Raw genomic sequence first — 19,932 nt, 5'->3', positions numbered from 1 at the left:
AACAATGACAAAAAATCTGCATAAGTGATAGGCGTCCAATCGGCCTTTTTCATCCCACTGTCCCCCAGTTTAAATAGATTGGACGTCTATAGTCGTCAATGGCAACACGCGTTAATTGGAAAAGTAGACTGCACGGAGACGCATGCTGATTGGCTGTCGCGACCATCCAATGGGAAGACGCCATTGAAGAAAACAATGATCCGGGTCCGCGTCGAATCGAGGCTATTTTTGGTGGAACCCGCCTTCCTCGCCTTCTATTTCTGTCAGCAGGAGAGCGACGGAGGCGGAGGATGAGAAAAGGGGGAAGGGGAGGACGGACCGGGGGGGACGGACCGGAGGGGACGGACTTTCTTTCAGCAACTTCGCCGCGACAACTCTCTTTTTTTTCCTTCCTCCTCCTCGGCTCCGTTGTAAAAGCCTGCTGACAACAGCACTGTCAAGTCCACTTCAGGTTCCCCGCGGATGTATGGACTTTAGGTGGATTTAATTCAACGACTTTTGGATTCATACGGTTCGAATGTTGTCTTCCAAGGTAGGGATTCGTCGCGCGAACTTCTGGGAGTTGATTCGCGTTCTTTTTCCGTTTGATCGGCGACGTCGTTTGGGAGTTGCAAACTTTTTTCAAAGCGGGGAGGCGCACAGGTGTTTTCACTTGCAGCGTGTGAGACCTTCAATGTCACGTCAGAAGAGTCGTATTTTATAGCATTATTCAACTTTAACGCAATAAACCATACTTTTACTTCTAATATCATACTTATATTTCCTCTTTTAGCGTTTTGAGTTCAACTCCATGTAATTCTTTATCCCCCATCAGTACAGGTTTAGGTATTGTGCATAGTAAAGCAGCTTTCATTGTGTCGCCCCAGCAATACCTGCACAAACATTGCGTAATTCATTCACTCCTATCCGGGGTTAAATATTAGACAAGTTTGTGTATATTTGCATACACCAAGGTGTACAATAGGAAGTATAACAACATCTCATAAACTTTTATCAGTATTACTTAACTGCCTGCAACTTGAAAACAAAATATTTTTTTATGACAGGCGACATGGGCTCACGGTTATTAAAGTGATGGGAATACACTGATAAATTTTAACATTCTTATTGTATTTGCATGTAATTTGCACGTTTGTCCCCACAGATGGAATCAGCACTGTTTGGGAACACCATAAAGATATAAACAAGGGCAATTCAACATATTTCATCAGGTGGCAGGTAAGTTTATGACCACATTGCAAACCAATAACTATAACATTTTTATTGACATCATCAAAACTGGCCTACATTAGTCGACATTGAGACGTCGACGTGGAAAAACGCCACTCACTCCGCAAACCCCCCCTTTTAGAATGACATCTTGAGTTTTTTTCTTCTTTGAGTCTCTTTAACGCCTCTGGTGACTACACTTTTTCCAGCCGCCATGATGATCTAAGTGGTTAGATTGTGAGGGAAAGGCAATAAAAAAGCACAGAACAGGTGTTGGCCTATTTGGAAAGACGGTTGTCGCTCACTCTGTTTTTCATTTGGGTTTGCATGAAATGATGTCTGCCGTCTGTTATGATAATACTAGTGTGGATCAAGGGTTTCATGCAATTTACGTTCCACATATTTTTGGAGTTACTGTATTTTCACGACTATAAGGTGCAACGCATTATAAGGCGCACCCTCAATGAATGAATTTTTTCCATATATAAGGCGCACTGTGTTATAAGGCACACTGTGTTATAAGGCGCACTGTATTATAAGGCGCACTGTATTATAAGGCGCACTGTATTATAAGGCGCACTGTCTATTTTGGAGAAAATTGAAGACTTTTAAGTTTGTCTTTTTTCAATATCCGACAGTGGTGGTTTTTCGTTTTTGGTTTTCAGTTGTTTCCATATATAAGGCGCACCCTCAATGAATGACATTTTTTCCATATATAAGGTGCACTGTATTATAAGGCGCACTGTCTATTTTGGAGAAAATTTAAGACTTTTAAGTGCGTCTTATAGTGGTGAAAATACGGTAATTGCTCTTGACTTCCAGGTATGAAGCACTCACTACTTTACAGTCACCTCTAGAGCCAGCCATTTTTGATGTTTTGCATTTTTTTGGTATAAAATCTTGCAGTGGGGGAGAAGCTATATGATGGAAGATTTTGTAAACTAAGATAACATCTGCATATTTAACAGTATTGTTTCAGTTCAGGCATTTGTGATTTTTTAATATCCGACAGTGGTAGTTTTTCATTTTCGGTTTTCTCCATATATAAGGCGCACTGGATTATAAGGCGCACTGTCTATTTTGGAGAAAATTTAAGACTTTTAAGTGCGCCTTATAGTCGTGAAAATACGGTAAGTATAACTATGATTGGCACGTTGACTTTAATCTCACCTTTCCCATTGGTTAAAGAGACAACCGATAATTTGTTTGAAGACATCTTGTATCAGATCCAAATGTTAGGGCTGGGCTTGCCGCAAACGAGTTAGCCAGCTGTTTGTGTTTTTTGTGTGTTCTGCTGTGAGAAGTACAAACCCGTGTGATCGCACGATGTAATATTACAATAGACATCTGGTGGGAGAAAGAAAGATGGTTGGCTCATCTCGTACCAGCCTCGAACAACTGTATGCTAACTCTGCATTGCGGTTGTATTCAATGGGGGTGTGTAGAGATGTGTGTGTGTGTGTTTGAGCTCCTGTGGAAAAAAGTCGGTGAAGTCATGGCCATGGTTTACAGCATCTGGTTACATATGTGCTATCCACACACACTGCAATTGACACTGGCTCTTTCACTATTGTTCGCCAGTTGAATTAGTTTTCCTTTAGGCCACCCATTGTTTGATTAGTTAAAAGTCATGAGATACTGTCACGTTGATAAAGTCATATGCAAAATATAGGATGTTTTGATAGAGTTGTGAGACAAGTATTGTGGAGAATTAGGGCTTTTTTGTGTGTGGAATGCTAAGCAGTTTTGAAATTGTGTTTCTGGACTTAAACTTTTGAATAATACATGTTTCATTGTCAATTACACGTTGTTCCGCCTGGTAAATAAACCATTTAATTAAAAATATTAAATTTATGAACCATATTTATAGCATTGTTTGCATACTGCAGTCTGTAGAGGGAGCTAAATGCCAAAACTCCTACTTGTGTTCTTTGCGGTGGTCTGAAAATTGGGAAAAATAGCTTTTTACAAGGAATAAGAATTAGAAAAAAACTTGTGGTACCCTATTGGGAGACGGGACGACTAGTGCGGTCATCTTGAAATCAGTGACTGGACGTTTGGTTGCCGGACGTTTGGTTGCCGGACGTTTGGTTGCCGGACGTTTGGTTGCCGGACGTTTGGTTGCCGGACGTTTGGTTGCCGGACGTTTGGTCGCCCGGACGTTTGGTCGCCGGACGTTTGGTCGCCCGGACGTTTGGTCGCCGGACGTTTGGTCGCCGGACGTTTGGTCGCCGGATGTTTGGTCGCCGGTCGGTTGGTCGCCGGTCGGTTGGTCGCCGGTCGGTTGGTCGCCGGTCGGTTGGTCGCCGGTCGGTTGGTCGCCGGTCGGTTGGTCGCCGGTCGGTTGGTCGCCGGTCGGTTGGTCGCCGGTCGGTTGGTCGCCGGTCGGTTGGTCGCCGGTCGGTTGGTCGCCGGTCGGTTGGTCGCCGGTCGGTTGGTCGCCGGTCGGTTGGTCGCCGGTCGGTTGGTCGCCGGTCGGTTGGTCGCCGGTCGGTTGGTCGCCGGTCGGTTGGTCGCCGGTCGGTTGGTCGCCGGTCGGTTGGTCGCCGGTCGGTTGGTCGCCGGTCGGTTGGTCGCCGGTCGGTTGGTCGCCGGTCGGTTGGTCGCCGGTCGGTTGGACGCCGGTCGGTTGGTCGCCGGTCGGTTGGTCGCCGGTCGGTTGGTCGCCGGTCGATTGGTCGCCGGTCTTTTGGTAGCCGGTCGCCGGTCAAATGTACTTAAACATTAAACAGTACTAAGATATTAAACTCTCAGACATGCTAACTACTCTACCACCTTGCCACCCTCTTTACAACAAAAGTTTCCTATTGAAATGGAAAAAAATCACCTTTTAGCTAACAAAATTTTGGAATGCTAACACAAACACACATGCTAACATAAGCTAAGGATGGATTTTCGTTGCAATGCACAAAAACTCTGCATTTTGCACTCGTACTAGATGTTAGAAACTAGCACACCGGCTAGTTTGCGCTTATTATAGGTAGCATAACATATTCATAATGCGTTCAGCCTTGGAACAAATAACTACAGTAGAACACAATGTATAAAATGTTACCCAAGCTGTACACATTCAGACAATGAGATTTAGCATATGTAGGAACCAGTCAGTCCTGTCCCCATAAAGCCCAAAGAAAGACTTAAAATTCTTTGCAACAATCTTGTAACAAAGGAAAGTTTGACTTGAACCAAATCACATAACGTGGGTGATTGCCTTTACTCTTTCCACATTTATCGCTTCACTTGAGAATGTTTTGTTTGGGGGAGAAATTTAGACTTCGATAACAACAGACGCAATTGCTGTCGTTGTTGTGGTGGTGGCGCTCATGTTTCTGTTTTTCCTAGTCTTGGTTTTCAAGCAGCTGACTTGAGTATTGTTTCTGCCTTCACGCTCATCTGATAAACACTGACGCTTCACTGAATTCACTCAAATGTTCTCCATCCCTTTTGTTTTTTTAGATTTACGTGCCGATTTGTAAAGTCTAAAGCAAGAGGGGTGTCAGACTCGTGTTGGTTCGCGGGCCGCGGTAACGTCAACTTGATTTCAAGTGGGCCGGACCATTTTTGGTATAATATTTAGATATTTTTTATTTTTTATAAATGGATTAAAATCCCTGAATATTCAGTTTTTATAGATCTAAAACAATGTTTATTTTAGCTTTTTTTTAAATATATTTTTTGATTTCACAAAATTATTTTTGAACAAAAAACAGAAAAAATGGATTAAAAATTACAATTATTGATTTAAAAGGGGGAAAATAAGGAAATTCAATATACATCTATAGTCTTCATTTTAAGGGCCGGACCATTTTAGATATAATATTTAGATATTTTTTATATTTTATGAATGGATTAAAATCTCTGAATATTCAGTTTTTTATAGATCTAAAACAATGTTTAATTTAGCTTTTTTTTTTAAATATATTTTTAGATTTTTCAAAATTTTTGTCCTAAAAACACCGAAAAAATTGATTAAAAATTACAATTATTGATTTAAAAGGGGGAAAATCTGAAAAATTAAAATACATCTTCATTTTGATTTGATCTGAAAACACAAAGTCGGCATTCATGATTTACTTTCTCGGGCCGCACAAAATGATGCGGAGGACCAGATTTGGCCCCCGGGCCGCCACTTTGACACCATGTTTTACACTCAAGTGGTCACCTTTGGTAGTACAACTGAGGTTATGATGATACTCCACCCCAAACACCATAGGAATCAACTCTTGTAAAAACAGATGCCTCGATTTCTAACCTTTTCTACTATTTGTACATCTCAATTTGAAGAACAAGAACTGACAATTTTACTATCCAACCGCAGCAGGATGTATTTAGCGAAAGAAGTACTATAAATACAAGTTGAATTGATTTGACACTGATAAATGCCCATGGGTTGGTTGTAGCTTTCAAAACTTACACAGTGTAAAAGCATATTAGCAGTTCTTTTCTGGTACCTCATTTGGTTCTCAAATTCAAGATTAGAAGCATCGAAAAATTGGTGGTCTCTCAGGGAGTATAATACACACTACCCTAGGCATATCAAGTCATCTCATGCACCCCCAGGCAGCACAATTGAGCTGTTTGTTTCCATAGGTCAAAAATAGCCGGCTACTGTTTCAATCATTAGCAGACGTAGCCATGCGCAGGTTGCGTTCACGTAAGTTTGATTTATTTAAAAAGGGACATCAGTACATCTTAAAAAACATATTCATATTCACGTTAATGTCAATATGGGCGATTGTAGGCGAGGGCTAATTTCTATCTTCGGTCCTTTTGTGTGGGTTGAAGTGAATGATGAAACATACACACACACCCACACATACATGTAGCGTAGCATAGTTTTAGACAGCGTTGTGATCGCAATTTGATTGGCTAAAGGGTTCAAAGTGGGTAGTTCACATATGGCAATTGGTATTAAGTTCCAGGAATGGAATAATCAGGATGTGTAGTACATTTCCTGATTTTTCCCCCTTTTAAATCAATAATTGTAATTTTTTGATTATTTTTTTCTGTGTTTTTAGTTCAAAAATATTTTTTTAAAAATCTAAAAATATGTTAAAAAAAGCTAAATTAAACATTGTTTTGGATCTATAAAATTTCCCCCTTTTTAAATCAATAATTGTCATTTTTTAATTATTTTTTTCTGTGTTTTTAGTTCAAAAATATTTTTGTAAAAATCTAAAAATTGTTAAAAAAAAAGCTAAATTAAACATTGTTTTGGATCTATAAAATTTCCCCCCCCCCTTTAAATCAATAATTGTCATTTTTGAATCCATTTTTTCTGTGTTTTTAGTTCAAAATATTTTTTTTTAAAAATCTAAAAATATGTTACAAAAAAGCTAAATTAAACATTGTTTTGGATTTATAAAATTTCCCCCCTTTTAAATCAATAATTGTCATTTTTTAATCAATTTTTTCTGTTTTTAGTTCAAAAATAATTTAAAAAAAAATCTAAAAATATGTTAAAAAAGCTAAAATAAACATTGTTTTAGATCTATAAAAGCTGAATATTCAGGGCTTTTAATCCAGTTCATTTAATCCATTTATAAAATAAAAATATTATATCTAAAATGGTCCGGCCCACATAAAATCGAGTTGACGTTAATGCGGCCCGCAAACCCGAGTTTGACACCCTTGGTGTAAAACTTGGAAATAGTCGCGTCTAGAAAACAAATTATGCATGACAGGAAAATGCTAGCAAGCTAAAATATGATTATCGTAACCTTTTTCATTGTTTGTAGTTCATAGTTTTTTTTTTTTTTCAATGGTGACAAATTGGCTCAAACTGCTTCCTTAACGTCTTCAATTGTGCTGTTTGTTTTGTTGTGTAATTCAAGTCAAGTTCTATTGTAGTAACACCACATTGTGCGACATGACACCCATAAAAGGATCCTTTCTGCCTTCGATTACAGTGTAGTCCAACCAATGGTGGCTTTTTTTGGGACTGGGTTACCTTATTTTAATGTTGTCTGAGCTGAGCTAAGACATATGCTAATGGGTGTCTCACGTCAGTGATCATATTGATTGTCTGGTCTAGTAATCAGATAGTTTTTATCCCCTGTATTTTATAAATTCAACACTTTTAAGGGTGCAGCTTATATGCAGGGGCGGCTTATATGCGAGTGTACATGCGTGTATATATGTTTATATATGTGTGTATATGTGTGTATATGTGTATGTATGTGTATATGTGTATACAAGTGTATGTGTATATATGTGTATATATGTGTATATATGTGTGTATATGTGTGTATATGTGTATGTATGTGTATGTGTATATAAGTGTGTGTGTATATGTGTATATATGTGTATATATGTACATGCGTATATGTGTATATATGTAGATGTGTATATGTGTGTATATATGTATATATGTGTATATGTATATGTATATATTGTATGTATGTGGACGTGTATATATGTGTATATATGTACATGCGTATATGTGTATATATGTATATATGTGTATATTGTATGTATGTGGATATGTGTATATATGTATGTATATATGTGTATACATATGTATGTGTATTTGTGTATACATATATGTATATATGTATATATGTATGTGTATATGTGTATACATATATGTATATATGTGTATATATATGTATATATATGTGTATATATGTGTATACATATATGTATATGTGTATATGTGTGTATAGGTGTGTATATGTGTATATGTGGGCTTGTGTATATATGTGTATGTGTGTATATGTGTATATATGTGTATGCATGTATGTATGTGTATATGTGTATGTGTGTATATGTATGTATATATGTGTGTATATGTGTATATGTGTGTATCTGTTTATATGTGTATATATGTGTATATATGTGTGTATATATGTGGGTATATATGTGTATACATGTGTATACATGTGTATATGTGTATGTGTGTATATGTGTGTATATATAGATGTGTATATATATGTATATATATATATGTATTTCTATGTATATATATATTTTTTTTCTTTATAATTCTACTGGACAATGAACAAAGAAAAGTAATACCTGCTTTAAATCACTTAAATTTCAGGACCTTTTCTGTATTTTTTGTCAAGTGTAAGCTTTTTTTTTGCATTTATGGACCTATTTGTCCATACTAGTCTGTAATTTTTATTATGTATTTGCAGGATTGTTAGTGTGTCCGTGTGAGAGTGCGCATATTCATAAGACAGAATGACTCGACTTTTACAGAGAGGCAACAACAAGTTTGATAGTCATCAAGAGAATAATGACAGACAGATTTCTTGATGTAGAATAGATAGCACGGAATCATGTGATGTCTCGACCTATCATTCAACCAATAACCACTTATTACTCAAACAAATAAGAACAAATATCTTTATAAAACGGTTGTATTGTGTTCTATTGCAAGGAATTTCAAACAATGGTGGAATTGAATACAAAAACATGCTCAGTTTCAAGTGGTTCTTTTGACATAGTTCTTCAGTCAATATAACAAGTTCAAGGCCTTTTCTTATTGTCCTTTAATTAGTTTGTTTTTGCTTTACTTGTTCTGTTTCTGCTTCGCTAGTTGGAAACAATAAAGTTGAGCTTTGATCAAGTCCACTCTGTAATACTTGAAGGATTAAAGAGTGCATTGATAAAATTGCCTTTATGTAAAAAGATGGTTGTCAAAGTTTTTATGGATTTGCGATCACTCATTTCTCAGACCTTTAATAATCGAGAAAGCAGTAGTTAAACACAAGCTGGGAATCTGCTTGGCACTAAATTATGAGCTGCCCAAACATTTCAAAAGGGTCATTTTTTTCTATTTATATGAAATTGTGTATTACTGATGTCATAAGAAAGGAAGCAAAGTATAGGTTACTTGCAGTTGATTGGCTAAAATAGGACTGATGTTGAGAAAAGGTCCGCCACTAATTTCAGCTGCAGTTTTTGATGTATTTATTTATTTAAATATGTGATATTTCTAATGATTATTTTTTAAAGATATAATGTTTTTTTAAAGATGTGGATATGGAAAAAAACGGACCAAATACGGAAAAAAACCTATAAAATACGAAAGAAACATATTAAATACGAAAAAAACCTGTATCAAATTAAAAAAAAAAAACCTATAAAATACAAAGAAAAATGTATCAAACACGGAGAAAAACTTATAAAATAGGGAAAAAAATTATAAAATATGGAAAAAAACATAAAATAAGAAGAAAAAAACGTATAAAATATGGAAAAAAAACAATAAAATACACAAAAAGATGTATCAAACGGAAAAAATGTATAAAATATAGAAAAAAACCTAAACTAAGAAAAAAAAATGGATAAAGTACGAAAAAAACGTATAAAATTCGAAAAAACGTATAAAGTACGAAAAAAAACGTATAAAATACGAAAAAAATGTATAACTTACGAAAAAAAAAACGTATAAAACAGAAAAAAATGTATAGAGTATAGAAAAAAACGCTTAAAATACAGAAAAAACGCATAAAATACAGAGGAAATGTATAAAATACAGAAGAAAACGTATAAAATACAGAAGAAAACGTATAAAATACAGAAGAAAACGTATAAAATACAGAAGAAAACGTATAAAATACAGAAAAATACGTATAAAACACAGAAAAAAAACATAAAATACTGAAAAAACGTAAAAAAATACAGAAAAAAACGTATAAAATACAGAAAAAAACGTTTAAAATATGGAGAAAAAAAAAACATAGGTTGACAGGTATACAGATACGTCAGTCACCATGTTGCCACATTTTCCCGATTACTCCATTCTAAAACACCAATAACCAAATCCATCATCCTTCCATCCGTCACCCCCTTGATTATCCTGTTTTTTGTGGAAAGAATTGAAGCAACAAGATTCAGTTACACCCCGAACAGATGGCTTGAAATCAAGAATGCTAGGTTCAATATTTCGCTCGTAAACCCCCCTATTGGTTGCAATTTGAACCACGGTTATTAAACATGGGCTTTTGTTTCTTGTGTGTATTTTGGGTTGCGGGTTTGATAACGTCTGACCATCTGTGTGTTGTCTTCAAGTATGTCAGAAGATAAACTAGGGTTATCCTGTAAAAAAAGATGCGGTGTCGAGTGTTTTTTATCTAAGTTGTGACATAAGAAGAATGTGTTTGATGTCGAAGGGGATTAGCGAATGTGATAAGATCCTGTGGTAGGATTTGGGCAGTGGTGGGCCTTCTATGCTGCCCTAAGAAATATCGGAATTATATATTATATATTTTCTCCATCAATACTCATTAAATCATTCCAAATCGTCTGTTAGCTTCCTTTTGTTAGCTTTTCCCTCTGGTTGCACTGCTTCCAAATGTGTGTTTTCCATATTGAACCATTTAGCCAATCACATTTCAGCTACCGTATTTTCACGACTATAAGGCGCACTTAAAAGTCTTAAATTTTCTTCAAAATAGACAGTGCGCCTTATAATCCAGTGCGCCTTATATATGGAAAAAACAGAAAACTCAAAACGTGAAACCACCACTGTCGGGTATTTTAAAAAACCCACAAATGCCTGAAGTGAAACAATACTGTTAAATATGCAGATGTCATCTTAGTTTACAAAATCTTCCATCATGTAGCTCCTCCCTCACTGCAAGATTTTATACAAAAAAAATCCAAAACATCAACAATGGCTGGCTCTAGAGGTTACTGTAAAGTAGTGAGTGCTTCATACCTGGTCAAGTCAATAGCAATTACCGTATTTTCACCACTATAAGGCGCACTTAAAATTCTTAAATTTTCTCCAAAATAGACAGTGCGCCTTATAATACAGTGCGCCTTATATATGGAGAAAATGTCATTCATTGATGGTGCACCTTATAGTCGTGAAAATACGGTATATTTTGTCCATCAATACTCATTAAATAATTCCTGTTAGCTTCCTTTCATTGCATTTCCCTCTGGTTGCACTGCTTCCAAATGTGTATTTTTTATATTGAAGCATTTAACCAATCACATTTCAGCTATTATTTGTTGCTAGGGCCAGAAATCTGCCTCAAGGCCTTCACAATCAGTCCTGCAGGCTCTGCTGCATTAAACAAGGGTCGTGTTGCTTTAACCAATCAGATTTCGAGTTGGCAACACCACAATGCCTTCTTGCAGGCGGAGGGATACGTCATGGCTTTCACCAACTATGTTAGCTAGTGATTAGCCACAGCTACTAAACTGTATCTGGAGCTAGCTGCACAAGAAAGTATATTATTGTGTTGATTTAAAGCCATTTTCAAGACGTTTTAAAGACATATCGACGTTTATCGCCACCTTCTTCCCGGGGAAATGATAGTCAGGGATCGGTTCTAATATCTGAAAAGTTCCAGTATTTTCTATTTAAACTTCAGTGTTTGTATTTAATCAATAAATGCTGCTAAGAAGTGGATTTTTACCCATTTTTTTATTTTTTGATTATTTTTGTGTCGCAGCTGTAGCTGCAGTTGAGGTTTTTTTTGCCATAAATTTGTTTTTGAGGGTTGGATTGATTTGTTGAAATTCACGGACCGCCACTGAATTTGGGGAAAGATTGGGGTTGATTTTTTTTTTTAGGTATGGTTTTTCATTGTGATTTTTTACATTGAGTCCAATAGAAACTTCATTTTTAAAGTCTTGTGGTTTATCTGATAGTTCGACAGAAATGAACAGGAAGTTACTCAGAAATGCAGGGCTTTAAATACTGTGTATTTTTTGCTTTCCTCTTTATTCCACTGGGAAATATATTGTAGCAGCTGGAAGAAACATTTTAGCCAACGGGGCTATTTCTACAGTTTTGCAAACATTTGACTTTGAAGGATTGTTTCATTTGTTGTTGAAAAATTTTCTTGGAAATTCCAGACGTATTTTTGCTGAGTCATTTTGACAAGAAAAAAATACTCGCATTGAACAATCAAAATTTTCCCTCGGTTAGATTGTGAGTGTGAAAATTTGTTTGTCAAAACCGCAATTAGATGGTAATTTACTCGGAGTCAGCTGGATTGCCTCCAGCACCCTTGTGAGCATGAGTGGCATAGAACAGGAATATATGAAAAGTAAAATATATGAATGAATATCAAAATAAGTATTTTTCCCTATCTGTCAATTTACAAGTTTTTCTTGTGTTAATTAAGTTTTTCTTGTATTTATTAAGTTTTTCTTGTAATTATTGCGTTTTTTTTGTATTTATTAGGTTTTCTTGTATTTATTAGGTTTTTCTTGTATTTATTAGGTTTTTCTTGTATTTATTACGTTTTTCTTGTATTTATTAAGTTTTTATTGTATTTATTAAGTTTTTATTGTATTTATTAAGTTTTTATTGTATTTATTACGTTTTTATTGTATTTATTACGTTTTTACTTGTATTTATTACCTTTTTACTTGTATTTATTACCTTTTTACTTGTATTTATTACCTTTTTTCTTGTATTTATTACGTTTTCCCGTATTTTATACGTTATTTTGGTCATTTCAAATTGTGTATACCGTATAACAACCTTTTGTACAGAATTTTTCAAAAGTTTTTTTGTAAAATCAATCTCGTTTTTGCCATTTTGGCTCTAATCCGGATCGTCTTGGTCACCTGTAGCAGATGATAACGCCATCGTCGACCGCTAATATTTTCATGCTTTAAGCCAGGGGTGTCAGACTCGGGTTGGTTCGTGGGCCGCTTTAACGTCAACTCTATTTTATCCGGGCCGGACCATTTTAGATATAATATTTAGATTTTTTTTAAATAAATGGATTAAAAGAACTGGATTAAACTCCCTGAATATTCCATTTTTTATAGATCTAAAACAAGGTTTATTTCTGTTTTTTTTATATATATTTTTAGATTTTATAAAATTATTTTTGAACTAAAAACACAGAAAAAAATGATTAAAAATGACAATTATTTATTTAAAAGGGTGAAAATCAGGATATTTAATATACATCTATACTCTTCATTTGAATTTTATCCTAAAACAGAAAGTCGACACTCATGATTTACTTTCCCGGGCCACATAAAATGATGCGGCGGGTCAAATTTCTGCCTTTTCACAATATATGAATATATAGCGTGTCAGCAAGCAATGTACCTAGACAAGCATGAACGGCACCCATGACGGCATAAAAAAGTCCAAAGCAAGATAGCAACTATTTATTATTATTATTATAAATACTTTTCTCATTTCAAATAGTAGGGCGAGATTGAAAACAAATATTTTTTTCTCTGATGGACGGTGGCTGGGCACCACGGATTGGTCACCACTGATTGATCACCCCGTCCACATTGGAGAAAATTTTAATTTTGCCCTAAATGAGTATTTAAATACGTGCCATGTTGCATTTGTACGTTTTTTTTAGCACTTAATAAGGGGAATTGCAATCATTAATAAGGTTAGAAATTGGCCAAGGTTGCCAAGTATGTTTTTCAGTAATTACACTTACAAAGAAACAGACTGTATTACATGCTGTTTTGTATAATATATTTGGTGTGTAGCTTTACGAAGTAGCTATACTTGTACATAGCAGCCATAAATGAAATAAAAATAATTTAATTTGTCGCATGTCAATCATTTTTGCATACCTTTTGTGTAGTTGTGGTTAGCTTTAGGCCAATGACGCACGCCCCTTAGTCAAGTGGAAGATGTCACGGATCTGTGGAATGTTTATAAGAGTTTTATGGTGTGTGTGTGTGTGTGTGTGGGTGTCTACAACAGTTGTATTTTTTTGGCGTGAAGCAAGTTGTAGATTGTTTTATTCGCTGTTAAGAATTCGTGTTCCAAGAGTCTAAAAATGTTTGTTCTGTAGCATGTCGAGTTTTTGCGGTATTTATCCAAGTAGACAACTTGAAGAAATAACAGTGTTTTTTTTCTCCTGGTTAGAAAACCAGAACTGTTCAACTTGACAATTGTTGAGTTTTGATTGAGTTTTGAGACGTAAAAATGGTTTATAATATAAAAATGTCATCGAATATTGGGATAGTTAAAGTTATACAATTGCTTGGTTTAGAAAAACAAAAACATTTTAGATGATATAAAACGATTTTGTTCCTGGCACTAATTAAAGACTAATTAAAGAACCTGACTTTCAATGCCAAGCTATTCATAGGGGTGCTATGTACTGCATTTTGATCTGAACCCGCCCTTTCCAGATCGACTGTTGGTTTTAAAAAAAAAATTGTACGTGTAACGTTGCAAAATTAGCAGCTATCACCTGAAATAACCTGATTTTAGTACTTTTTTAGATGGACTATTGGGAAGGAGGCCCACCTAAATATGGTAATCCCTTGATTATCGCGGTTAATTGAGACCAGACATGCCCGCGATAAATAAAAAAACGTGAAGTACTTAAAATGATTGTCCAGGAAGACAACTTGAAGAAATAATAGTGGTTGTTCTCCTCATTAGAAACCAGAATCGTTTAGAAACCAGAGTCGTTTAGAAACCAGAGTCGTTTAGAAACCAGAATCGTTTAGAAACCAGAATCGTTTAGAAACCAGAATCGTTTAGGAACCAGAATCATTTAGGAACCAGAATCATTTAGGAACCAGAATCGTTTAGGAACCAGAATCGTTTAGAAACCAGAATCGTTTAGGAACCAGAATCGTTTAGAAACCAGAATCGTTTAGGAACCAGAATCGTTTAGAAACCAGAATCGTTTAGAAACCAGAATAATTTAGAAACTCTTTCATACCAAAGTGGGACAATGCGTTCACATTTAAAGGCTTTTTTATTGAGGTCCGTGGAACGGATTACAGAATTTACATATAAAGTACTGCTCGATTTACAAAAAATCCAGATTACGAAAAAGTTGTAGAATCCATTAGTAGATGTATGACTGTATTTCTTCGCACATTGTTTGGAATTATTTTCCTACACATTTACGTATATCATCCCTTCTTCAAATTGTCATGGTCATCAAATCTCCCTTTTCACCCAAACTTCCCTAGTGTTGCCACCGTATTTTCACAACTGTAAGCCGCATTATAAGGCGCACCCTCAATGAATGACATTTTTTTCCATATATAACGCGTACTGTCTATTTTGGAGAAAATGTAAGACTTAAGTGCGCCTTATAGTGGTGAAAATACGGTAATTGCTATTGACTTCCAGGTATGAAGCACTCACTCACTACTTTACAGTCACCTCTAGAGCCAGCCATTGTTGATGTTTTGGATTTTTTGGTATAAAATCTTGCAGTGGGGGAGGAGCTATATGATGGAAGATTTTGTAAACCAAGATGGCATCTGCATATTTAACAGTATTGTTTCAGTTCAGGCGTTTGTGTGTTTTTTTAATATCCGACAGTGGTGGTTTTTGGTTTTCTGTTTTTTCCATATATAAGGCGCACTGTCTATTTTGGAGAAAATTTAAGACTTTTAAGCGCGCCTTATAGTCGTGAAAATACGGTAATTAGAGTATACACCTTAGTTGAACAGGTCTCCAGGCCCAAATTATTTTCACATACACAATTTTAAGCATGTGATTAGCTTTCTTTCTCAGGTAGAACGCCACATACATCAATGTTAAGTGCGCAAGGGCGCTATAGCAGCGACCTAACAACAAGAGCCAGGGAGGAAATGTGCGTCTAAACTCAGCTCTTAAACAGGAAGCCGCCCTAGTGCTCTCATTGTTGTGTTTTTATAGACTTGACTTCCTGCCTGGCTCTGCGAACTGTTTCCACGGTTACCATGCATGTTGTTAATGGGATGGATTGTAAAGATTATCAGACATGTATCCTGATCTGTACTTGCTGACCAAAGTACAAGGTAGGAGAATGTTATCCAATCAATTTCCTGTTTTATCAGGCCTTTGTAGTTGGTTATAATCTCCCTTTTTATATGATTTGGAATGAAATGGTGTTTTTTAAGGTCAATTAAAGTTTGTCGTTAGTATAATGATGATTTTTGAGGAAGAATGAAGGGAAGGATTTAAAAAGAGGATGTAACCGTCTGTAAAAGATGACTAAAGGGGAGTGGAGGCTAATTTTAGAGACAGCTGTTACTGCGACACTAGTTCTACTGGGGTTTTTTTTGTAGACAAATTTTGTGACTTGATTATAAGGTTTTTTGGTGGTCCTTGAAATTCCTGGAAATCAATGCATTTTAGCTGCAGAAAAATACAGCAATTTGAAGAGTTATTGTTTCATATTTTGGAAAGTAAGCACAGTTTTTTTTGGGGTACCGTATTTTCACGACTATAAGGCGCACTTAAAAGTCTTACATTTTCTCCAAAATAGACAGTGCGCCTTATAATCCAGTGCGCCTTACAAATGGAAAAAAACTGAAAACCAAAGACCACCACTGTCGGATATAAAAAAACACAAACGCCTGAACTGAAACAATCCTGTTAAATATGCAGATGCCATCTTAGTTGACAACATCCTCCATCATATAGCTCCTCCCCCACTGCAAGATTTTATACCAAAAAATCCAAAACAACATCAACAACGGCTGGCTCTAGAGGTGACTGTAAAGTAGTGATTGCTTCATTCCTGGAAGTCAATAGCATTTACCGTATTTTCACCACTATAAGGCACACTTAAAAGTCTTCCATTTTCTCCAAAATAGACAGTGCGCCTTATAATACAGTGCGCCTTATAATACAGTGCGCCTTATAATACAGTGCGCCTTATAATACAGTGCGCCTTATAATACAGTGCGCCTTATAATACAGTGCACCTTATATATGGAAAAAATGTCATTTATTGAGGGTGCGACTTATAATGCGGTGCGCCTTATATTCGTGAAAATACGGTAAATTGTCTCCAGAGTTGCAACATAAATCGTGAAGATAGTTTTTCCAAATTGAATCATTTGCTCTTTGAATTTAGGGTGAATGATTTAGAGGCTAAATATTTAAATGACAGTTTTAGAGTATAAAAAAAATCCACATTTTGGGAAAAAAAAGACAAAAATGTTAATATGGATTAGATTAGATTAGATTATTCGGGCAATTTCATTATTAGCAAGAAGATGGGAATACAGACACAGTAAAAGACATGGACATAAATACTATGTTATGTAATAAAAACTGTGAATTTAACTAGAATTAACTTTGATTACGATACACAGTCACTTAAAAATTAAGGAATAAATGGAAAATTCCATTTTTTTTTTAGCCTGAAGGTCAACTTTTTAAAGGCCAAATATTGATATGATGTAGGATTTTCACAGTTTTAGGGTCTGCAAAAAAATCCAAGTTTGGGTAAAAAAACCCCATTTTAGACATACATACTACGTTACGTAACAGAAACTGTGAATTGAACTTAAATGAACTTTGATTACGATACACAGTCACTTAAAAATGAATGAATAATTTGAAAATCACATTATTTTTTTAGCCTTTTTTAATTCTTTAAAAGGATGAGGGAAAACCAAATGTTAATTTTGCCTGTTTTATGTCAAATATGAATCAAAACTGCCTATGTGGCATGAGTCAGCTGCACACCAACTGACAATCCCAAACCCTTTTTTGTTTTTTTGTGCATTCATTGAGTCATTTGTTTTGATATTTTAATGTGAGTTAATTAAGAATCAATTATAAGGGTGGTTAAAGTTTAGTTTGAACAATTTAATAATTATTCCAAACATAACTAGTGTTGCTATGTGTTTTAGTGTTCCAAAAAATTGGTGAAAATGCTCATGACTGACATTTTTTAGTTATTTACAGTAATACCTTGAGATACGAGCTTAATGCGTTCCAGGACCCAGCTCATATGTCAAATCAAATTTTCCTCAAATTAAATACAAATTAATCCGTTCCCACCCTCTAAAAAAACACCTAAAAATAGGAAATCGCAATGAAAAAACATGTTTTGAATTGTTGTAATTCACCACCTATGCTCTTAAAGTGACAAATACATATGTAGTAGTTATAACCTGCAATAAAATGTGACATGAGTATTAAGTACAGTACTGTATGGAGTTCTTAACTACGAGACTACACTTTTAACTAGTGTTGCTATGTGTTTTTAGTGTCCCAAAAATTTGCCAGAATTTTTTTTAATAATTTACAGTAATACCTTGAGATACGAGCTTAATGCGTTCCAGGACCCAGCTCATATGTCAAATCAAATTTTCCTCAAATTAAATACAAATTAATCCGTTCCCACCCTCTAAAAAAAAACACCTAAAAATAGGATGTCGCAATGAAAAAACATGTTTTGAATTGTTATAATTCACCACCTATGCTCTTAAAGTGACAAATACATATGTAGTAGTTATAACCTGCAATAAAATGTGACATGAGTATTAAGTACAGTACTGTATGGAGTTCTTAACTACGACACTACACTTTTAACTAGTGTTGCTATGTGTTTTTAGTGTCCCAAAAATTTGCCAGAATTTTTTTTAATAATTTACAGTAATACCTTGAGATACGAGCTTAATGCGTTCCAGGACCCAGCTCATATGTCAAATCAAATTTTCCTCAAATTAAATACAAATTAATCCGTTCCCACCCTCTAAAAAAAAACACCTAAAAATAGGATGTCGCAATGAAAAAACATGTTTTGAATTGTTATAATTCACCACCTATGCTCTTAAAGTGACAAATACATATGTAGTAGTTATAACCTGCAATAAAATGTGACATGAGTATTAAGTACAGTACTGTATGGAGTTCTTAACTACGACACTACACTTTTAACTAGTGTTGCTATGTGTTTTTAGTGTCCCAAAAATTTGCCAGAATTTTTTTTAATAATTTACAGTAATACCTTGAGATACGAGCTTAATGCGTTCCTGGGCCCAGCTCATATGTCAAATCAAATTTTCCTCAAATTAAATACAAATTAATCCGTTCCCACCGTATTAAAAAAACACCTAAAAATAGGATATCGCAATTCAAAACATGTTTTGAATTGTTATAATTCACCACCTATGCTCTTAAAGTGACAAATACATATGTAGTAGTTATAACCTGCAATAAAATGTGACATGAGTATTAAGTACAGTACTGTATGGAGTTCTTAACTACGACACTACACTTTTGTGACACTGTTACATAACAGAAACTGTACATTTAACTTAAATTAACTTTAATTACTATACACAGTCACTTTAAAAGCTAGTTAAGTCACTCGTACACCACTTGTTTTTCTAGAGTTGTTGTATGCTTGTATCTCAAAATTTTCTCTTATCTCAATGCAAAAATATGCTCAGAATTTTCCTCGTATCTCAAATTTCTCATATGTTGGGATAATTCATAAAACACATTTTTTCAGAATCATCGAAAACTAATAGTCCAATTTTTGTAAAGATTTGAAAGAATACTTTATTTGCAGTTTTTTTCCCCCATGACAGCTAATGCGTTCCAGGACCAAGCTCATATGTCAAATCAAATTTTCCTCAACTTTAAACTCTAAACTTTTTTTGTCTACTTCAAAATTCTGGAGGGATTTCAAATTTGCAGTATCTGGACGAAGTAAATGTAAAAAAAACTTTGAAAGTGTGGATAAAGTAGGAAGTGTTAATGATTCACTTGCTTTACAATAGTTCACATTATCCGCCAACATTGGCAGAAGTGCAGTTTGCCACATTTGTCTCTCTAAAATTCTCTTTTCCCCTTTTTTTAAGCTTCAGTATTCTCTTGTTGTCTTCCCATTTTGTTATTATCGCACAATTGTTAACCTGGAGCAAGTGTCTTATTGTAGTTCAACCTGTTCAACCGGTCCTAAAATTGCACACCAGACACTCTATTTTTGTAGACAGCGTTACTGTGTTCAAATGTAATAACGAACACATCATGAGTTCTGGATCTAAATTGGGAATTTTGTC

General features: G+C 35.1%; 1 protein-coding gene across 1 annotated transcript in view; it reads left to right on the top strand.

Annotated features, from left to right (window-relative positions):
• The first annotated feature begins 333 nt into the window (after window positions 1-333).
• hdac7a (histone deacetylase 7a) overlaps window positions 334-19,932 on the top strand; it is a 56,676-nt gene continuing 37,077 nt past the window's right edge. The window contains exons 1-2 of the mRNA XM_077723952.1: window positions 334-532; window positions 1,145-1,218. The gene's annotated coding sequence lies outside the window, so the exon portion shown is untranslated. The remainder of the gene's footprint in view (window positions 533-1,144; window positions 1,219-19,932) is intronic.

The sequence above is a fragment of the Stigmatopora nigra genome, chromosome 1 (assembly GCF_051989575.1).
Source record: "Stigmatopora nigra isolate UIUO_SnigA chromosome 1, RoL_Snig_1.1, whole genome shotgun sequence".
Taxonomy (NCBI): domain Eukaryota; kingdom Metazoa; phylum Chordata; class Actinopteri; order Syngnathiformes; family Syngnathidae; genus Stigmatopora; species Stigmatopora nigra.
Note: the sequence above shows the minus strand (reverse complement) of the source record. Positions and strands in the feature narration are given on the sequence as shown.